This window comes from Sapajus apella, unplaced genomic scaffold, assembly GCF_009761245.1.
Source record: "Sapajus apella isolate SASKATOON/1434 unplaced genomic scaffold, GSC_monkey_1.0 scaffold232, whole genome shotgun sequence".
NCBI classification, from domain to species: Eukaryota; Metazoa; Chordata; class Mammalia; order Primates; family Cebidae; genus Sapajus; species Sapajus apella.
Window position 1 is genome coordinate 180,698 of NW_022437172.1, and position 20,207 is coordinate 200,904.

Here is a 20,207-nt window from a genome sequence, read left to right on the forward strand (position 1 = left end):
TCTATGTAACATTTTTCATATTGAACTAATGCTTTAATGACATGAAATTTGGAAACTTTAGAGGGGAGCGTGCATGTATTTTGCAGATGGGGGAATGTGAGTGTCCAACTGTGGTAGACGGAATTTCTAAAATGGTCCCCAAACATGCCATACCCTTGTCTCTGAAGCCTGTTACGGTGATGAGACACCATTCCTGTGATTATGTTGTTATATGACAGTTACATGACTTGAAGATGGGGAAGTTACCTGCATGAAGTGGTAAACCTCCCCGAATTGCATCACTCTGTAGGTGACAGAGCTTTCGGTGGCTGGTTGGAGAAGACAAAGTCAGAGAAGGGAGGAGCCTGAGAGGGATTCCATGAGTCGTGATTGGTTGAAAGATGGAAAACACAGGCAAGGAGGAAAGCAGGTGGCCTCTGAAGTCAGAGTGTCTCCTGGCTGACAGCCAGCACAGAAAAAGGGCCCTCAGCCCCCCACAAACAAGAATAGAAACTCTTTCAATACATGTAGTGAACTCAGAAAAATAGCCTGAGCTCTAGAGAAAAAGCATTCCAAGGCCATTCCTGGATTTTAGCCTCACATGACCCTGATCAGAAAACTCAGGAAGAAAGGAAAAGAAGGAAAGATGGGGAGGGAGGGATGGGGAAACAGACAAACTTACATGAAGATGAGAAGATCCAGGGGAATTAACACCACCAATATTTTCCATTAACAGGAACACACCAACCAGTTGAGAGAGAGAGATGCACTACCATAAAACCACATACTGTGTGTCCATGGCATACAATCCTTCCTGCTTCTCTAGGACACTTTCTGTCTCTGGCCTGCTGTTGCGAGAGACACTGAGTCTTCCCTTTGCACAAGTTCTGGCACCCACAGGAATGAGATGAGACAGTGAACCCCAGAAAACCAGGCCACTACCTTCCCTGCTGCTCCTTGTCCACTCCAGAAGCTGCCTGGCTGCAGGTGGGGGTCTCAGCCCCCGGGTCTGACATCGTCCCTTTGCCTTTCTCACTGGACTTCCTCCTTGCACTGGCTCCCACTCTCCCAGGACCTGGCAGATGACCATATGAGAAGGACACAGACAGGCCACGCCACTTTCTTTCGCCCCCTCTCGATGCCTGCAGTGGTGGGTTCCATGGGGTAGTGACCTGATATTTACTCATTATGGTGCCCCTAGCCCAAGCAGGGCCTGGCACCTAATAGCCACCCTGTGAATGCTCAGTGAAAGAAGGCGTCCACCACAAGGTCCTCAGGAACCAAGAATTCCACAGTGGCCCATCAATTTTAAGTCCTACGCCATTCTAGAATGGGAGATTGAAAGGCCTTTAGGAGTGACCACTCTCTGAAACCATATACTGGCAGCTAATCCATGTTTCCCCATCCTGGACACATCTAGAGGGCACCGCCTAAATCCAGACACATCTCCCTACCCAGGACAGTGCAGGGGCCTTAACCTGGGAAATGCAGGTGGACAGGAGAACCAAGAAAGCTGAAGAGGAGAAAGCAGGTGAAAAGGAACAGCAAGGTGAAAACAGAGAGAGAAATGGGGATGGAGACTGGGGGTGAGAGGGGAAGACAGAGGAGAAGGACGTAGATCTAGCCACTGAGAAAAAGGCCTGAAGAGAACACTGTCCTCTCCTGAAGTCAAATAACTTCCACCTGACCATGCACTGCAGCTCGTGGGTGGCACATGCTGGTCATGCTGTGATGTTTAGGGCCTATGGAATCTTCCCTTCTTATCTGAATCCCAATAGAGAGAGGACTCTCTGACCCCATCCAGATGGCAGTGCCTCAGGATTTTTACCTGCTGGATCTGGCAGCTCTTCACGTCAGCCCACAACGTGTGAGGCTGCTTTTGGTGCACTGAATGGGGAAGATTCTACATCAGTGCCTCGGAGAGTCCACTGGAAGCCCTGGACAGTGAGAGTCGGTGGTGCTCCGGCATGGAGACCAAGAGCACACAGCACTGAAGCTCCAGACACCCTCAGGAGGACAGTAAAGGACAATGTGCCGGCGAGAGCCTGGGTCAGCAGGAACCTCCGCCTGGGTCTGAACATGATTTGCCTTCATACAGGCTATGACATAAAAGAGAGAAATCAAGGTTAATATTAAGATTTGGGGCTTAGGCAACGTGAAGGATGAAACTGCCATTTGTTGAGACTCAGAAGACTGAAAAAGGGGCAGACCGAAAGGTGGCAGGAACTAGGGTTGGTTGGGTTTCTGTCATACACAATCAACAGTCCTGACCAGCCTGGGCAACATAGTAAGACCCTGTCTCTGAAAATTAAAAAAAAATTAGCCAAGCATGGTGGTGCACATGTGCAGTCTCAGCTACTTGGGAGACTGAGGCAGGAGGATTCCTTGAGCCTTGATTTAGAGGTTACAGTGAGCTACATGGTAACAATGCACTCCAACCTGCAGGAGGAAAAAAAAAAAAGTCCTGATTAAATACTTGCATACCCAGGGAAGTTTTCACAAAGTACTCTTTAAGGCAGATCTTAGTGAACAGAAATTCCATTCTTTCCGTAGGAAATTAAGAGAGTGTGGGTGTGGTTAGTTAATGCTGATTGAACTATCTTTGGAATCTCATCTACTGGTCTATCTGGTCTATTCATATATGTATATTCCATGTGCTGTCTCACTGAACTTTGCTGGTTTATGCTGCAGTAACGAAAGCCCCCAAATCTTAGCAGCTGCACATACAAAGGTCTATTTTCATTGACATTTCCTTTTCTGGCAGGTTAGCTGTGACTCTACTCTAGACAAGCTCTTTTATTTGTTAGATGGTGAATGCTATGATACTTGGAGAATTTTTGAATGTGGTTCATTCATTCATTTAACAACTATTTCTTCAATATCTGTTTAATACCAGGTAAGGTCAAGTACTGAGAACACAGTAGTAAATAAGAGACAAGATCTCTAATTTCCAAGAGCTTATATTAAAATGAGATTAAATACACACAAAATAATCATAATAATAATGAATATATTCATAAATTAAAGACTTTGTAAATATTCAAAATTAGAAAAATATAAAATTATTAAAACTAAAATGGCTAGGTGTGATGGCTCATGACTGTAATGCCAACACTTTGGGATGACGAGGTGGGAGGATCATTTGAGCCCAGGAGTTTCAAACCAGTCTGGGCACCACAGGAAGACCCTGCATACAAAAGATACAAAATTAGCCAGGCGTGGTGGTGCATGCCTGTAGTCCCAGCTACTTAAGAAGGCTGAGGTGGGAGGCTGCTTGAGCCTGAGAAGTCAAAGCTGCAGTGAGCCACGATCATACCACTGCACCACTGTACTCCAGCCTGGGCAACAGAGCGAGACCCTGTCTCAAGAAAAAAAAAAAAAAAAAAAAAAAGAGGAAACAATTTAATCGATATACTCCTGAAACTATTATGTAGAATCCTATTGTCTACATTACATCACATCAGCCCTTTACTTTAAGTGGCTTAACAGTTAGATATGAGCCATAAAATTTTTCTGGTAATTAAGTATACCTAAGAATTAAGTATAAAAGAGATATTGCCTTGACAGGAAGATTGTAAGAAATTTTAAAGACAAATAAATAAATAAGAGAATAAAACCTGTAGCTCTGTGAGGTGCAAATAACACCTAATTGAAGTCACAACGAACATCTAGCAATCATTCTGAACACCACAGAATTCACTTAATACATTTTGCCTGAACTCCCAACTGATCTCACTTACCAACACCTGTATGTAGCCAAGAAATTGACAATCATTTATAAATTACCACCTATGACTCCATCTGCTCTACCCACTTAAAAATTACATGTATTTTTTATTATTTATTATTTTTTGGAGAGATTGGATCTTGCTGTGTTGCCCAGGTTGGTCCAGAAACAGACCCACACTGATTTTGTCAATCAGATGACCATACAGCCATCCAATTGATGAAAAAAAGTGCTACACAGTGCAGAAAGACAAAGGTGGTGTTTTCCATACATGGTACTGGATCAAGCAGTCACATCCATGTAGTAAAAAGTGAATCATGGGTGGGTGGGTTGGCTCGAACCTGTAATCCCAGCACTCTAGGAGGCTGAAGTGGGCAGACTACTTAAGCCCAAGAGTTTGAGACTAACCTGGGAAAATGGTGAATCCCCATCTCTACCAAAAAAATACAAAACTTAGCCAGGCATGGTGGCATATGCCTACGGTCTCAAGTACTCAGGAGGCTGAGTGGGGAGGATTGCTTGAGCCAGGAGGTGGAGGTTGCAGTGAGCTGAGATTATGCCACTGAGCTCCAGCCTGGACAATAGAGTGAGAGCCTATCTGGGGCGGGGGGATGGGGAAGCATAAACTAAACTAAAATTGCTATGAGATTAAGTGTTCATATTCTTAGGTTAGGCATTGATTAACAGGACACAAAAAGCAGTCACCATAAAGGAAAAGATTGATCAAGTATAACTTCATTAAAATTAAGAAACTCAGGCTGGGTACACTGGCTCATGCCTGTAATCCCTACACTTTGGGAGGTCAAGGCAGGTGTATCACTTGATCCCAGGAATTCCAGACCAGCCTATGCAACATGTTAAAACCCAATCTCTACTAAAAATACAAAAAAGAACTGAGCAAAATGGTGCTCCCCTGTGGGTCCCAGCTACTTGGGGGCTGAGGCAGGAGGATCACTTGAGTCTTGGGAGGTGGAGGTTGCACTGAGTTGTGATTGTGCCACTGGACTGCAGCCTGAACGACAGAATGAGACCCTGTCTCAAAAACAAAAAGAAAAAAAAAAAACTAAAGAATCTCCATTCATGTAAAAACACCATTAAAACAGTGAAAAGGCAAGCTACAGTTTGAAAAATAGAGAAATGCAATACATATAATACATATATATCCTAGAAAGGACACATATCCAGAATAAAGTATTACAAATCAACAGAAAAAAGCATATAAATGAAAACGGGATACAAAGATTGAACAGGCACTTTACAAAAGAGGACATATAAATGGCAATAAAAAATAATCTCAATACCAGGAAAATGCAAAATGAAACTACACTGATATATTACTGCACCTCTACTAGAATGGCAAAATAATTTTTAATTGAGAAGCATAAGCAAAAATGTGGGGTAACCGGAATATTCCCTGCTAAACGGTACAACCACTTTGTGAAAGTGATCAACAATATCTGACACTAAAGTTTTGTCATTCATATACCTCTAAAACCAACAATGCCACTCCTACATATATACACCAATCTAGTAATGTTCTATTTCTTGATTTGTGGTGAAATTTACTTAGTGTAAATTTATTCCCTGTATTTTTTTTTCTTTTCTTGAGACAGGCTCTCACTCTGCCATCCAGGCCTGAGTGCACTGGCATGATCATGGCTCACTGTAATCTTAACCTCCCAGGCTCTGGCGATCCTCCCATCTCAGTCTGCCGGGTAGCTAGAATTACAGGCACGCAACACCGCACACAGCTAATTTTTGCCTTTTCAGTAGACGTGGGGTTTTGCCACGTTTCCCAGGCTGGTCTGGAACTCCTCGGCTCAACTAATCTGCTCACCTTGGCCTCCGGAAGTGCTGGGATTACAGATGTGATCCACCGCCCCCGGACCACCTGCACATTTAAAATTGTGAGCTTCTTCTGTAGACTTCAGTAACTTTTCCAAGATTTCTTTGACACAAAGTTCTCAGAAATCTTAAAGCTAGCATTTTGGAAGAGAATAAACCAGCTTCTGGTTCACAGGTGAAATTTTACCAATAAAATTTAGAACAAAGATTAAATAAAATTCAGAACAAAGATTAAAAACTACCAGCAGATTACTTTTCTTTTTTTTTTTTTCCAAAAATATATTTATTTTTAAAAGCAAAAAATCAGATCAGTTTTATAGAATCAAAGTTTCCAGAGACAAACCAGAGTCTGGATTCCAGCTTAGAGTGCTAGTTAAGCATCAGTAATCTCATGCAGAAGCAGTTATCTCTGACATTCTGCTTGACTGCAAGCACTCAATTCTCTAAATCTGGTTTGTACTTCTGCCATCATTTTATTCCATTCCATGGCTCTGGCATGCAAGATAATCCATCTCTAAAATTCAAGACTTCCAAATTGAGATGAACGATTATTGGGCTTGGGTTGGGGTTTATAACCAATCCGATCATTGATCATTTGATCCCGGCTCTTGGGATCACTGCTGAGCCCAATGGCTCCTTCTCCATCACTGCCTCCTATGACTTCCACATCTTCCTTCTGTTTCTTACGGGTCTCCAGGTCCTTTCGAATGCTCTCAAACTCATCAATGTCATCGAGCTTTAGCTCTAGGCGTGTTGGTTTTCATCTCAGCATATTGAAGTCAACACTAAGGGCCAAACCCAGTGAACTATTAGCAATTCACAAGATTATTCTCAGCGTTTAAACAGAGCCTAAATGTGTTCGTCATTCATTAAACAAATACTTCTTGTGCTCCAGCTACAAAGTTAAAAGGTACAGTCATAATCTCGGATCCCTGGCGAGGGTTTCCATGGTAACAAGGTCTTCGGCTCCAGGAAGACTTAAACGCTCCGGTAGGCCCGGGGGGCACAGCGGACCCCGGAAGTCCTCGACTCGCTCCAGAGTTCAGCCCCCACTTTTCTTTAACTTTGTCAAGCACTGGGAGTCAAAGAAAAGATGGCACTGCAAGAAAAGACTTCCTTTTGAAAGCAGCTTTACCAGTGAAAGACAGAAGGAAAGCGAGGAAAGCATTCCAAAAGTCTTGCTTAATTCTTCTGCGAGAGGATACCCAACGAGATGATCTGAGAAGCTCCCAAGGCAGAGAGACACAGGGAAACCACAGCAACTCTTTGGAGCGCAAACAGCAGCACCACAATCCAACCTACTGGAAATGCTGCAATTAATTTTAGGCTTGCCCCGCTAGTCCCTAGGCGATTCAGCGACGGCTACAAATGCTCCCCTAGTGCATCCTGGACCTGGCACACCTGGCTTGCCCACCACCAGGCTGGAGACAGCGCCAGGGGCGGAATCCCAGAGGCCAATAAAGACCCCAACTTTGCAAATTTGAGGCTTGAGATTTCTCGCCCCTCAGGCCCCCAGAGGGAACCGATTTTTGGCCTCAAAGGTGGGGCAAAGGGTCAGTGTTCTCCACCAGATCTAGGAGGATGTGCCACCGAAGCTGCTCCATCCCTCCAACCCTGGGATGCCACAGGAAGACCCGCGGACGAGTTTCTTCCCCAGAGCCCACAAGAGCAGGGCTGCGGCCTGCAGCGGCAGGTGAGGAACTTAAGCGCTCGGGGGGGCCCGGGGCTCCCGCCGCGCTGGCACAGCGAAAGTTGTGGAGGCCCCCGCCGCGCACATCGACCCAGCTGTGCGCCGCAGGTCCGGGACTCACCGCCCTCCCGGCTTGGCGCGGCGCCCTCACCTCGGAAAGGCTGGGTGGACTTCCCCCTGAACCTTGACTTCCTACTAAACTTTAAACTTTCAGTGCAGATCCCCGCCGCCGCCCAGCCTCGCACTCACCTCGGAAACGCTGCCTGGACGTTCCTGTAAACTTTAACTCAGCGCGCCGCCGACGCACCGACCCGCGCGACCAATGCGTGGCCCGCACCTATCGCGACGCTGACGCCCAGTACCCGCCGACGCGCCGCAGACCCCGTGGACGCCGCCATCGCACCGCAGACTCCACCGATGCACTGACCCCGCGCGGACGTCACGCGTGACCCAGACACGCGGCAGATGCTGCTGACGCCCCAGACGCGCCGACCGAGCCTCGGACGCCGCCGTAGCCCCGTGGATGCTCCGCCCTCGCCGCTGATGGCCCCGACGCGCGGAGGCCGCAGACCCTCTGTACGCCGCTGTCATTACTGACTGACAGCGCAGGGGACGCCGCCGACCCGCTGACCGCGCCACGGATGCCCGCAGGAGCCTTTCCCTTCGGAAAGGCTGCAAGCAGCAATTGCAGGCACAGAAAACATCACAGAACATGGGGCCTCTTCTGGCCAGTGGCTCTCAGGGTGACGGGTGCAGGAATAACCCAGGGTGCCGTTACTCAACTCCAAGCCTCCTCCCCACCCGGAGAGTCATGAGTGGGCCACTGGCCCCCAGAGATGGTGGCGCATGGGGTTAAGTGAGGACAGACCCTGTTCCAAGCCAAGGTCAAGGGGGAAGGACACGATCTGCGGAGTGGCCTGTGGGAGCCACAGACTTGGGCAGTGAACGAGCCCACCACACAGGTCGCTGCCCTTTACAAAGCCCCAAGTACACCCTTCCGCTCTCTGGGCATCAGCTCCACTTTCTGGAAACACACTGGCTGCACTGGATCAGCGTTCCAGTACAGAGCCCTCGGGAAATCAGGTGAAAGCTGCAGCCCCCGCTTCTCCGCAGACACAGATGCGTGGATTCGCGTAATGAAGAGGGAGAGGAGGCAGCCTTGAACTCATGCTAGGAAACAACTGTGATCATGGTCAATGCTAGACCTGGCAGGTCCATCCCTGAGCTGGGCCCTGCGCCAACCGCTTCGTGCAGATTTTCTTGTTAATCCTTCAACCATGCTAGGAGTCTAGGACTACTGCGTCCAGTGAGAACCAGGAGTTAGGCCTTGGTGAAGGTCACATAACTAGTTAGTGGCAAATTAAAGCTCACCCCTCGAAGAGGCCAGTGATTTCAGACTCGTGAATCTCTTTCTCTTTCTCTTCTTCTTCTGTTCATGAGCTTCGATTTTTTTTTTGAAATGGAGTCTCGCTCTTGTTGCCCAGGCTGGAGTGCAGTGGCATGATCTTGGCTCACTGCAACCCAGGTTTAAGTTATTCCCCTGCCTCAGCTTCCTGAGTAGCTGGGATTGCAGGTGTCTGCCACTACACCTGGACAACTTTTATACTTTTAGTAGGGACAGCGTTTCACCACGTTGGCCAGGCTCGTCTTGAACTCCTGACCTCAGGTGATCTACCCACCGCATCCTCCCAAAGTGTTGGGATTACAGGCATGTAATCCTGTCCCAGACTCCTGATTTCTGATGCAGCAGGACCACCTAGCCATCCCAGCACAAGCTGCAGCCTTTGTCTTTTTAGTCCCTCTCCCCTCCCCACTTATTTAGAATTGTGGATTCTAGGCTTGGTGCAGAATCCACAATTCTATTGCTGGTTCATGCCGGCAATCCCAGCACTTTGGAAGGCTGAGGTGGGTGGATCGCCTGAGGTCAGGAGGTCGAGACCACCCTGGCCAAAGTGGCGAAACCCCGTCTTTGCTAAAAATACAAAAGTTAGCCAGGACTGGTGGCACCTGCCTCTAATTCCAGCTATTTGGGAGGCTGAGGCAGGAGAATCACTTGAACCTGGGAGGCAGAGATTGCATTGAACCCAGATCTCACCACTGCAACCCAGCCTGGGTTACAGAGTGAGACTTTGTCTCAAAAATAAATAAGTAAAATAAAAAAAGAACTGTGGACTCTATATAGGGCATGGTGGCTTACACCTGTAATCCTAGTACTTTGAGAGGCTGAAGTGGGAGGATCTCTTGAGCCCAGAAGTTTGAGACCAACCTGGGCAACATAGTGAGACCCTATCTCTATTTAAAAGTAAATACAAATAAAAATAAAACTGCGGACTCTAGCATGCAGGCATGGGGAAAAGTACACAGAGCAGGTGCATGGAGTTCAATGTGTGATCACGAAGCCAACACTCCGGTAACCCTCAGGTCTGGAAGGGGACGCCCCTGCCCCCCAGAGCCCTCCGAAATGTGCCCATAGACACCTCCTTGCTTTTTTTCACCTTTCCCCTATTTGTGTGCACCCCTAAATGTTATGGTGAAGTTGGACTTGCTGTTGGACTAAGTGTGAATGGAATGATCTTTCATCTTTGCTGGACGTCCTGTTAGATTCATCCATCCTCACTTGTCCCTAGGACCTGGAAATGGTGCTATGCAGTCCCTGGGGTTACCTTGCAGCCTGCAGGTGTCTTATTCCAGGAAAGCAGGCCCACACCGAAACCCACTGGCTGCAGCTGAGTTTTGTTTATTTAAACCCAACCCGTCCTGCTTAAAGCCTTATTGCAAAATATGCATTCCTGGGCTTCTCTGGTTTTCCTTGCGCCTGGGTCCCCTTTAGACTCCCCCAGCAGCTTTCCACTGTGAGGCTCCAGGCTCAGGGACCCACCCTGCCTTCCTGCCCCAGAACTCCTGTCCTTTCCTCCTTCCTGGAAAAATCCAAGTGGAAAGGTATATGGGGGGTGGGGAGGTCCTAGACCGGTCACATTAAGGGGTGGACTTTTTCTCCGTCTACCCTTCCATCCACACACACATTTCCCAGCAGGACTCTCCAGTGGGAACCCAGAAGTAAAAAGTTCCAAAGCAACTCCACTTTTTCTTTTTTTTTTTTTTTTTTTTTTTTTTTTTTGAGGTGGAGTCTTGCTCTGTCACCCAGGCTAGAGTGCAGTGGCGCAATCGCGGCTCACTGCAACCTCCGCCTTCCAGGTTCAAACAATTCTCCTGCCTCAGCCTCCCAAGTAGCTGGGATTACGGGCGCTGCCACCGCGCCCAGCTAATTTTTGTGTTTTTAGTAGAGACAGGTTTTCACCATGTTAGCCAGGCGGGTCTTGAACTCCTGACCTCGTGATCCACCTGCCTTGGCCTCCCGAAGTGCTGGGATTATAGGTAAGAGCCACCGCGCCCGGCATAACTCCACCCTTTAGATCAATATAATGTCTTCACCATTGATACTGCGAAGAAAATTCTTGCGTTGGGCTTCATTCACCCTGAAGCCATTGTTTCAAAAGCTTTGAGTGAAGTTGGCTGAGTATGGGTGTGACACACAGACACATCGCTCGCTCTGGGGGAGAAACCCTTCCGGGTCTCCGAAGCTGCCCAGGGTTCTCGCTGAGACTGGACTCATCTAAGCTCAGCTCAGAGATTTGGCGCAGGATCTGACCCTCCCTTGCCAAAAAGACCGCTCTAGAGGTGACTGCGCAATACTCCCACCCCACCGCTCCGACCGGCCCCAGGAGCCCTCCACCTACCGTCCCCGACCACTGGGAGGCCTAAGGGCTGCCCTGGATTCTGGCGCCCTATCGCCACCGAGGGAGAGTGCGTGTCCTTTCCAGCTGCTAGTGACACAGTCACAAAGCCCCACAGGAAGGGTGATGTCGCACGGTCCCAAAGCCCCGCCCATGGGGGGGTTCGCGAAGTCCTAAGCCTCCACCCCCTCTATGGTTGTGCCAGATCCGGAGGCAGGTGTACCCGTCTCTCAGACCTAAAGCTGCCCCCGCCCCGCCCGTGGTTCCCTGCAGGAGGCGGGTGTGTGTCGCGGTTCCGAAAGCTCCAAGGTTTCTACCCCCGTCCCCCAACTGTTGGCCTCTGCAGGAGGCCGGGGAGAGGCCGCTGCCAGCTCTAAATCCCCGCGGGTGCTTGCTCGCCACAGGAGGCTTCCAGGGCCCCCAGTCCTCCTCAACCCGCTTCGGGAGGAGCTGGACGCTGTAGGACTCCGCAGCATGTCCGCTGAAGCTCGGAGCCGGCCGCACGCGGAAGATGAGCGGGCCTCCACCGTCTGCTCCAAATCCCTAATGTCAACCCGGCTTTTCTTCTTTAAGTTAAAAGTTGCGCTTTAAACCAAGTGGCACGCAGATCCGGTAGCTGCCAATTGGGTTTCAAAGTCCAGGGAGTTTTGTCCGGGTGAAGCATCTTCGCCTCCGTGCGTCTTGCTGTAAAATGGGTAACCCCCTCCCGACAGCCGCCGCAGTCCTTAATGGGGAACGCCTTGGCCCCTCGGCCCCAGCCCTTGGCCCCCGGGTCCCATCCGCGCGGCACCCCTAGCGGCGGTCTCCGTGGATCTGTCCTGCCGGAGTGGGAAGCCACGCTCTGAGCAGAGGCCCCGCGCCAGAGGTGTGGAGCCACCGCCCCACGGGTAGCGGCCAACTGGGGCCCCAGCCCCACCTCTCCCGGCCCTCCTCCCTCGGCCCCGCCCCCCGGGAGGTTGGTTAGGGAGGCCGCTGGGGAGTAGGCCCCTCAGCCCCCGCCCTGGCCGCGCCCTGGCGTCTCCATAGCGATCCTCCCGCTGCGCACCTCCTTGCCGGCCCCCACCCCCACCCCGCCCGGGCCGAACAATACGCGGCAGGGCCGGGCGCGGGGAGAGCCCCGGCGGAGGGGGCGTGGGCTGAGCGCATCGCCCAGGCAGCAGCCGGCCTCTGGGGTTTGCGCTGCGAGGTGCGGCCCAGCCAGCTCCAGGAACTCAGCCCCTGCCCCGCGCCGGGCCCGCCCCGCTTCCCACGCCTGCCAGACCGAGCCCGCGCCGGAGCCACCTGGAGCCTGCTGGAGCAGCCGCCGCAGCAGATTGATGCGCGGCGCCCTCCCGGGACGCGCAGAGAAGCCATCTTGAAACCAACTTCGCAGACTTTCGCAAAGTGCTCTCGAAGTGGCAGCTGCGGGGAAGGCCAGGCGCGCGGTCCCCACAGTCCCAGCCAGGACGTCCGGGGAGGCGGGACACGGACCGCCGAGAGGGCCGGGCGCCGGGCGCGCAGGAGCCGCTTCCCGGCAGTGCCGGGTGGATGCGGAGGTGCGCTGGGTGCATGGATTGTGTTCGGGCGCCCGGCTCGGGCTAGGGCTCGGGCTCCGGCTCCGGGCCATGGCGCTGCAGCCGCGCGTGCTGCTGCTCCTGGCCGCCGCCGCCGCCCTGTCGGCGCTGGGGCTGCGAGCGGCCGCCTGGGAGCTGCGCGTACCTGGCGGGGCCCGCGCTTTCACCATCCGGCCCGGCGGTACCTACACAGTGGGCGCTGCGCAAACCCCCTGGGAGCTGCTGGACTTGGGCCGCGAGGGGAGGCTGGCAGGACGGCGGCGCATTTCGGGCTCCGGGCCCCGGGGCTGCATGCACCTGGCAGGGCGCCCGCTGCCGCTGCAAGTTCTCTTGACGGCCCACGGTGCCCGGATGGCGCTGAACCTCCGCCAGCGGGCGCACGCGCACCATCCCGGCTGCCAAGCCCGTGCCCGGCGCGCGCGGGCTGTGCTCCCAGGGCCTGGGCTCTGCGGGGCGCTCTGCTTCCACGTCCTTGGTGGCGGTGCGGCTGCGCAGCGTTCAGTGCTCGCAGCTCCGACACCGTCCCCGCCTGCAGCCGCCCACTGTGTCCCAGGCCCCGCTGTCCCGGCCGCCCCATATGCCTGCGTCTGCTTTGTGCCCTGTGATGCGCGGCTGGTGCCGTCTGGGTGGAGCTGGCACTGGAGGCCGCCGCCTTGGGGACGCCCTCCGCGTCGCCATCGCTATTGCCGCCGCCGAACTTGCCCCAAACCCGGGCAGGGCCTGTGCGACGGGCCCGGCGGGGCACGAGCAGCCGACGGAGCCTGAAGTTCCTGATGCCCAACTACCAGGTGGCGTTGAGAACGAACTGGCGGGCACCTCTCTCCTTCAGCTTCGTGCGCTTTACACCATCGAAGGCGAGGAGGAGCGCGTAAGTCTGCTCAGCGCCACGGCCACAGTGTACATTGAGGTGGAGGACGAGAATGACAACTACCCCCAGTTCAGCGAGCAGAACTACGTGGTCCAGGTGCCCGAGGACGTGGGGCTCAACACGGCTGTGCTGCGCGTGCAGGCCACAGACCAGGACCGGGGCCAGAACGCGGCCATTCACTACAGCATCCTCAGCGGGAACATGGCTGGGCAGTTCTGCCTGCACTCGCTGAGTGGGATTCTGGATGTGATCAACCCCCCGGATTTCGAGGATGTCCAGAAGTAATTGCTGAGCTTCAAAGCCCAGGATGGGGACTGGCCCCCCTCATCAGTTCCTCTGGGGTGGTGTCTGTGCAGGTGCTGGATGTCAATGACAACGAGCCCATCTTTGTGAGCAGCCCCTTCCAGGCCATGGTGCTGGAGAACATGCCCCTGAGTTACTCCGTGGTACACATTCAGGTGGTGGACGCCGACTCGGGAGAACGCCTGGCGGCACTATCGCCTGGTGGACACGGCCTCCGCCTTTCTGGGGGTGGCAGCGCTGGGCCTAAGAACCCTGTCCCGGCCCCAGACTTCCCCTTCCAGATCCACAACAGCTCCAGCTGGATCACTTTGTGTGCTGAGCTGGGCCGTGAGGAGGTGGAGCATTACAGCTTCGGGATGGAGGCCGTGGACCACAGCTCGCCCCCCATGAGCTCCTCCACCAGCGTCTCCATCACAGTGCTGGACGTGAACGACAACGACCTGGTATTCACGCAGCCCACCTACGAGCTGCGTCTGAACGAGGATGCGGCCATGGGGAGCAGCGTGCTGACCCTGCAGGCCCGCGACCGCAACGCCAACAGTGTGATCACCTACCAGCTCACGGGCGGCAACACCTGGAACCGCTTTGCGCTCAGCAGCCAGATGGGGGGCGGCCTTATCACCCTGGCTTCACCTCTGGACTACAAGCATGAGCAGCAGTACATGCTGGCGGTGACAGAGTCCGATGGCACACGGTCACACACCGTGCATGTCCTCATCAACGTCACCGACGCCAACACCCACTGGCTGGTCTTTCAGAGCTCCCATTACACTGTGAGGGTCAGTGAGGACAGGCCCTTGGGCACCTCCATTGCTACCCTCAGTGTCAACGATGACACAGGAGAGAACGCCCGCATCACCTACGTGGTTCAGGACCCCATGCCGCAGTTCTGCATTGACTCCGACAGTGGCATCATGCACACCATGATGAAGCTGGATTATCAGCAGCAGGTCGCCTACACGCCGACCATCATGGCCCTGGACAACAGCATCCTGCAGAAGTCGGACACCGCCACTCTGGAGATCCTCATCCTCGATGCCAATGACAATGCACCCCAGTTCCTGTGGGATTTCTACCAGGGTTCCATCTTTGAGGATGCTCCACCCTCAACCAGCATCCTCCAGGTCTCTGCCACGGACCAAAACTCGGGTCCCAACGGGCGTTTGCTGTACACCTTCCAGGGTGGGGACGACAGTGATGGGAACTTCTACATCAAGCCCACGTCCAGTGGCATCCACATCCAGCGCCGAGTGGACCAGGAGAACGTGGCTGTGTACAACCTTTGGGCTGTGGCTGTGAATCGCAGCAGCCCCACTGCCCTTAGCGCCTCGGTGGAAATCCAGGTGACAATCTTTGACATTAATGACAATGCCCCCATGTTTGAGAAGGACGAGCTGGAGCTATTTGTAGAGGAGAACAACCCAGTCGGGTCGGTGGTGGCAAAGATCCGTGTTCAGGACCCTGACGAAGGCCTCAATGCCCAGATCATGTGTCAGATTGTGGAGGGCGACGTGGCATTTTTTCCAGCTGGACCTGCTGAACGGGGACCTGTGTGCCCTGGTGGAGCTGGACTTTGAGGTGCGGCAGGAGTATGTGCTGGTGGTGCAGGCCATGTCGGCCCTGCTGGTGAGCCGAGCCACGGTGCACATTCTTCTTGTGGACCAGAAAGACAACCCTCCGGTACTGCCCGACTTCCAGATCCTCTTCAACAACTATGTCACCAACAAGTCGAGCAGCTTCCTCACTGGTGTGATCGGCTGCATCCCGGCCCATGACCCCGACGTGTCAGACAGCCTCAACTACACCTTCCTGCGTGGCAATGAGCTACACCTGTTGCTACTGGACCCTACCACGGGCGAGCTGCAGCTCAGCCAGGACCTGGACTACAACTGGCTGCTAGAGGCGCTCATGGAGGTGTCCGTGTCTGGTGAGTGGCCGTTGGGGCAGGAAGAGTGGCTCTGGGTGGGCCGCCTGGAGAACCTCAGGAACCCAACAAAGGCCTTGCCTGGCATGCTGGGGTGCATCTGGGCTGGGCATAGGGAGCTCTGCAAGGATTTGTTGCCTCCGGTTGGATGCTGGGGGCGAGTGCCCCACTTAGGCCCAGCTAGGGGGAGAGGCACCGTGCTGCTTCCGTCAGCATTTTCCTGGGAGCAGGCCTGCACTTCTCCAAGTTCAAGACCAGGGCTCAGTGCCTTCCTCAGCAGGCTAGTGGCTCCTGAGTACAGCTATTAAAATGTGGCCTCTGGGTGATCTGGGTCACAGGGTTTGCTTGGGTATGCTCTTTCATCAGCCAGCCACAGGGCTCTCTGGGAAGATCAGAGATCACTGCCCCTTCCATGTGCCAATTAATTCCAAGGTGGCACTGTTGGAGATTGTCAGATGGGCCCCTGAGTCACCCTGTAATGTAGCTGGTGTTCCCTTGGTCTCGATTTTCTGTCTCCTCCAGATGATAACAGTCGGGCAGCTGTGTGCAGGGCTTTGTGTAAGCTCTTTGAAAAGTATAGCCTCATTTCATCTTGGCTTCTGCTCCTGGACCCGGGCTTGTAATTTGGGTGCTGTTGAAGAGGCCTGCCCAGTTAGTGGAGCCAGTGTGGGAACCTTGCTTGCCGGCCCTGGGGCTGGAAGTGAACAGAAGGGAGAGGAAACCTTGGCTCAGCGGTCAGATGCTTGGCAGGTCCTCCACGCCTCTGACCCCGAGGACCAGGGCTGGCCTGTGGTGCTGGGGAGGGGTACTAATAGAATGTGTTGGAATTGGGAGACGCAGAAGAGAAAGAAGAACTTGTCGGGGGCTGGGGGAGCAATAAAGGTCCCCCAGTGGCTCTCTGAGGTTTGCCTGACCATGCATCCAAGGGTGCTGCTGCAAGCAGGTGACCTTATTTATAAGACCACGGACGGCCAGGAAGAGCTCAGGTTGGCTCTCTGCCTGAGTCAGTTTCAGAGGAGTTATTTAAACAGTGAGTTATTAGGATACAGCATTGCCATGGAAGCCCTGGGAGAATTAACAAGTTAACTTTCTGATTTGTTTTGTTTCCAAGGTTGGCTGTAATTCTGTGATATAGGAGGGGTTGGATAGCTAACAGCTTCCAGTTAGTTATTTGCTTATACGATGTGAAACTTACAGATTCAGTTTTGATATGATACAAACCTTCTGTGCAGTTTTGGCAGTACAATCTATTTGTTGGTGAATATTTTAGGTTTTGTGAGATTGTAAAATGTGTGGAGAATATGGAATAGGCTCTTAAGGGCGAATTAATTGGGATTATGGATATTCCTAGGAAGTTTTTCTTCTGTACCACTGCATCTGACAGAATGGGAAATTTGGCCTGTTCAAAAATTACTTGGCCCAATAATAGAGTTTAGATTTAACGAGGACAAGGTAGTGGGAACAGTTCTGTGCTGGGGGCGGGGATGTTTTGCGTGTCTGCGGCATCAGTAATGTGGGTCCCCCAGCCGTTAATCAGACAGCTGGGTTTAGGATGGATTCCCTTCCAAGGAGGCTGGTTCCTGAGGCCGTCTCACCCGGGGCGCACAGCCTGGACCACAGTTGAAGATGGGCTGGGGGCTCCACGCTATGTAGCCACCGTCTCCATCATCCAGTTCTTGGCTCTACTGCTTTGCTGACACGCCCTCGTGTAAATCAGGTACTGGGGCCTCATGCACGCACACCCCACCCCGCCCTGCCCCAGATGACAATGGTTACCTTTGGCTGGGTTCCAGCAAGCGGCTTTCTTTACTCTTTTCCTGGCGCTGTCATTTGTTTCCCTGGTAACTGGGAGTTGAATGGTGTTATGCTGCTGCTCGTTTTACAGATGAAAACACTGAGGCTCAGGGGTGTTGAGTGACATCCTCAGGGCTGCACAGCCAGTGCGCAGGGGCACTCAGCATTCAACCACGGTCTGCAGAAAACAGGCCGCCCTTCACATTCCGCCTCTTCTTTAAGAGAACATTTTTGACGAATTAGTTGCTAAACTGAATTATTCCAGTGTCAAATGGGTGCTCTGCTTTAAAGTAGGCATATGACTGGGCACGGTGGCTCATGCCTGTAATCCCAGCACTTTGGGAGGGGCTGAGGCAGATGGATCACCTGAGGTCAGGAGTTCGAGACCAGCCTGGCCAACATGGTGAAACCCTGTCTTTACTAAAAATATAAAAATTAGTCGGGCGTGATGGTGACGCCTGTAGTCCCAGCTGTTGGGGAGGCTGAGGCAGGAGAATCGTTTGAACCTAGGAGGTAGAGTTTGCAGTGAGCCGAGATCCTGCCGCTGCACTACATCCTGGGCGACAGAGTGAGATTCTGTCTCTAAATAAATAAATAAGAAAGGTAAAATAAAATAGGCATGCTAGGATGTGCAGAAACCTCAGACCATTTGACTAGGATTTAATGCTCCAAAGAAACAAATCACTATGACCATAAGATCTGTAGTTCCAGATGGCAAAGCACCCGGTAGGAAACAGAGCAAACAAAAAGATCAGCCCTTGACTTAACTGGAGGTTTTATTAAGGAACAATGCAGGGAAGCAGTGGTTTCAAACTCATCCACCATTTTCAATGGAGTGTTGTTGGTTCCCCAGGATTTACAGCTGTGCCCTAAAGCCTTTGATGCAATATTACGGCTCAGGAGGTGCGGTATGGAACAGGCCTGCATGGGAAATTTGGCCTGTTTAAAAATGACTTGGCCCAATAATAGGGTTTAGGTTTAATGAGGGACGAGGTGGTGGGAACAGTTCCATGCTGGGGGCAGGGCAGGGATGTTTTATGTTTAGCGGGAGCCATTGACTTGGTTTAGTGGGAGCCATTCCAGAGGGATGGGGGTGAGGTGGGGGGCACCTGGGGCAGGACCTGGGCAGGCATGCGTGGTGGAGGCAGTTCATTTAGCCTGGCCTGGGCTTGAACACCATCATTGTGACTGTGAGTAGATAATTGTTGATGGTTTTATATAGCCCACCAAGGACAAAACATTTTTGGAAAAATTTTTGAAGTCTGAATATAGTGAAATTCAAATAGCTGCCATTTTTGAATGACATCCAGCAATACAAGATGTTCATTTTATGCAATGGTCTTTGAATGAGATTTTAAATTCTGTGATAAGGACTTTGCATTATGAGTGTGTGTAAAAGCTGTGTTTGTGTTTTTCAGCACAACGTGGCTGATGACCCAATGGACAACTCAAACCTGGAATATGCTCTGTGTTCTTTCTGGACAGTGGCCTTTGAGAAACAGTGACATTCTTTGTTTTATTTTATTTTTAATTAATAAAAACAGGGCCAGGTGCAGTGGCTCACACCTGTAATCCCAGCACTTTAGGAGGCTGAGGCGGGTGGATCACAAGGTCAAGAGATCGAGACCAACCTGGCCAACATGGCTAAACCCCGTCTCCACTAAAAATATAAAAATTAGACAGGCGTGGTGGCATGTGCCTGCAATCCCAGCTACTCAGGCGGCTGAGGCAGGAAAATCTCTTGAACCTGGGAGTTGGCGGTTGCAGTGAGCCGAGATTGCACCATTGCACTCCAGCCCGGGTGACAGAGTCAGACTCTGTCTCGGAAAAAAAAAATTATATAATGAATTATATATAATATGTAAACTATAATGAATTATATAAAATTACATACACAAATTTAGGTATGTATGTATAGATGTGTGTGTGTGTGCGTGCGTGTGTGTGTATGTGTGTGGTGTGTGTGTATGAGACAGGGTCTTGCTCTGTTGCCCAGGCTTGAGTGCAGGGGCGTGATCATGACTCATATCAGTCTCCATCTCAGCTCTCTGCACCACCGCACCTGACTTTTTTTTATTTTTATTAGAGACAGGGTCTCATTATGTTACTCAGTCTGGCTTCCAACTCCTGGCTCAAGTGATCTGTCTGCCTTGGCCTCCCAAAGTGCTGAGCATGAGCCACTCTGCCTGGCCTGGTGTATGTATTGATGAGTACATGAGATGTTTTGGTACAGGCATGCAACGTGTGCATAATCATATCATAGAGAATGGGGTATCTATCCCCTCAAGCATTTATCCTTTGTGTTATAAGCAATCCAACTATACTCTTAATTTTTCTTTTTTTTTTTCTATTGAGACTGAATCTCACTCTGTCACCCAAGCTGCAGTGCAATGGTGGGAACTGGCTGACTGAAAACTCCACCTCCCAGATTCAAGCGATTCTCCTGCCTCCACCTTCTAAGCAGCTGGAACTGCAGGCGTGCACCACCACACTGGATAATTTTTCGTATTTTTAGTAGAGACAGGGTTTCACTGTGTTAGCCTGGAATGTCTTGATCTCCTGACCTCATGATCCACCCGCCTTGGCCTCCCAAAGTGCTGAAATTACCAGCATGAGCTACTGCACCTGGCCTCTCTTTTAGTTATTTTTGAATGTACAATTAAATTATTATTGACTATAGCCTCCTGTTGGGCTAAACACTGGGTCTTATTCTTTTTTTTTTTTTTTTTTTTTTTTTAGATGGAATCTTTCTCTTTCTCCCCGGCTGGTGTGCAGTGGGGTGTTCTCAGC

At 51.8% G+C, this 20,207-nt stretch overlaps 3 pseudogenes across 1 annotated transcript; 1 reads left to right on the forward strand and 2 right to left on the reverse strand.

The window, feature by feature from the left end:
• Window positions 1-2,297, reverse strand: part of LOC116544823 — a 28,756-nt pseudogene extending 26,459 nt beyond the window's left edge.
• Window positions 2,298-5,809: 3,512 nt separating this feature from the next.
• On the reverse strand, window positions 5,810-6,596 carry LOC116544836 (annotated as a pseudogene). Its single transcript, XR_004266057.1, has one exon. The product of XR_004266057.1 is annotated as an anaphase-promoting complex subunit CDC26 pseudogene (transcript).
• A 5,983-nt stretch (window positions 6,597-12,579) lies between these two features.
• LOC116544824 overlaps window positions 12,580-20,207 on the forward strand; it is a 99,057-nt pseudogene continuing 91,429 nt past the window's right edge.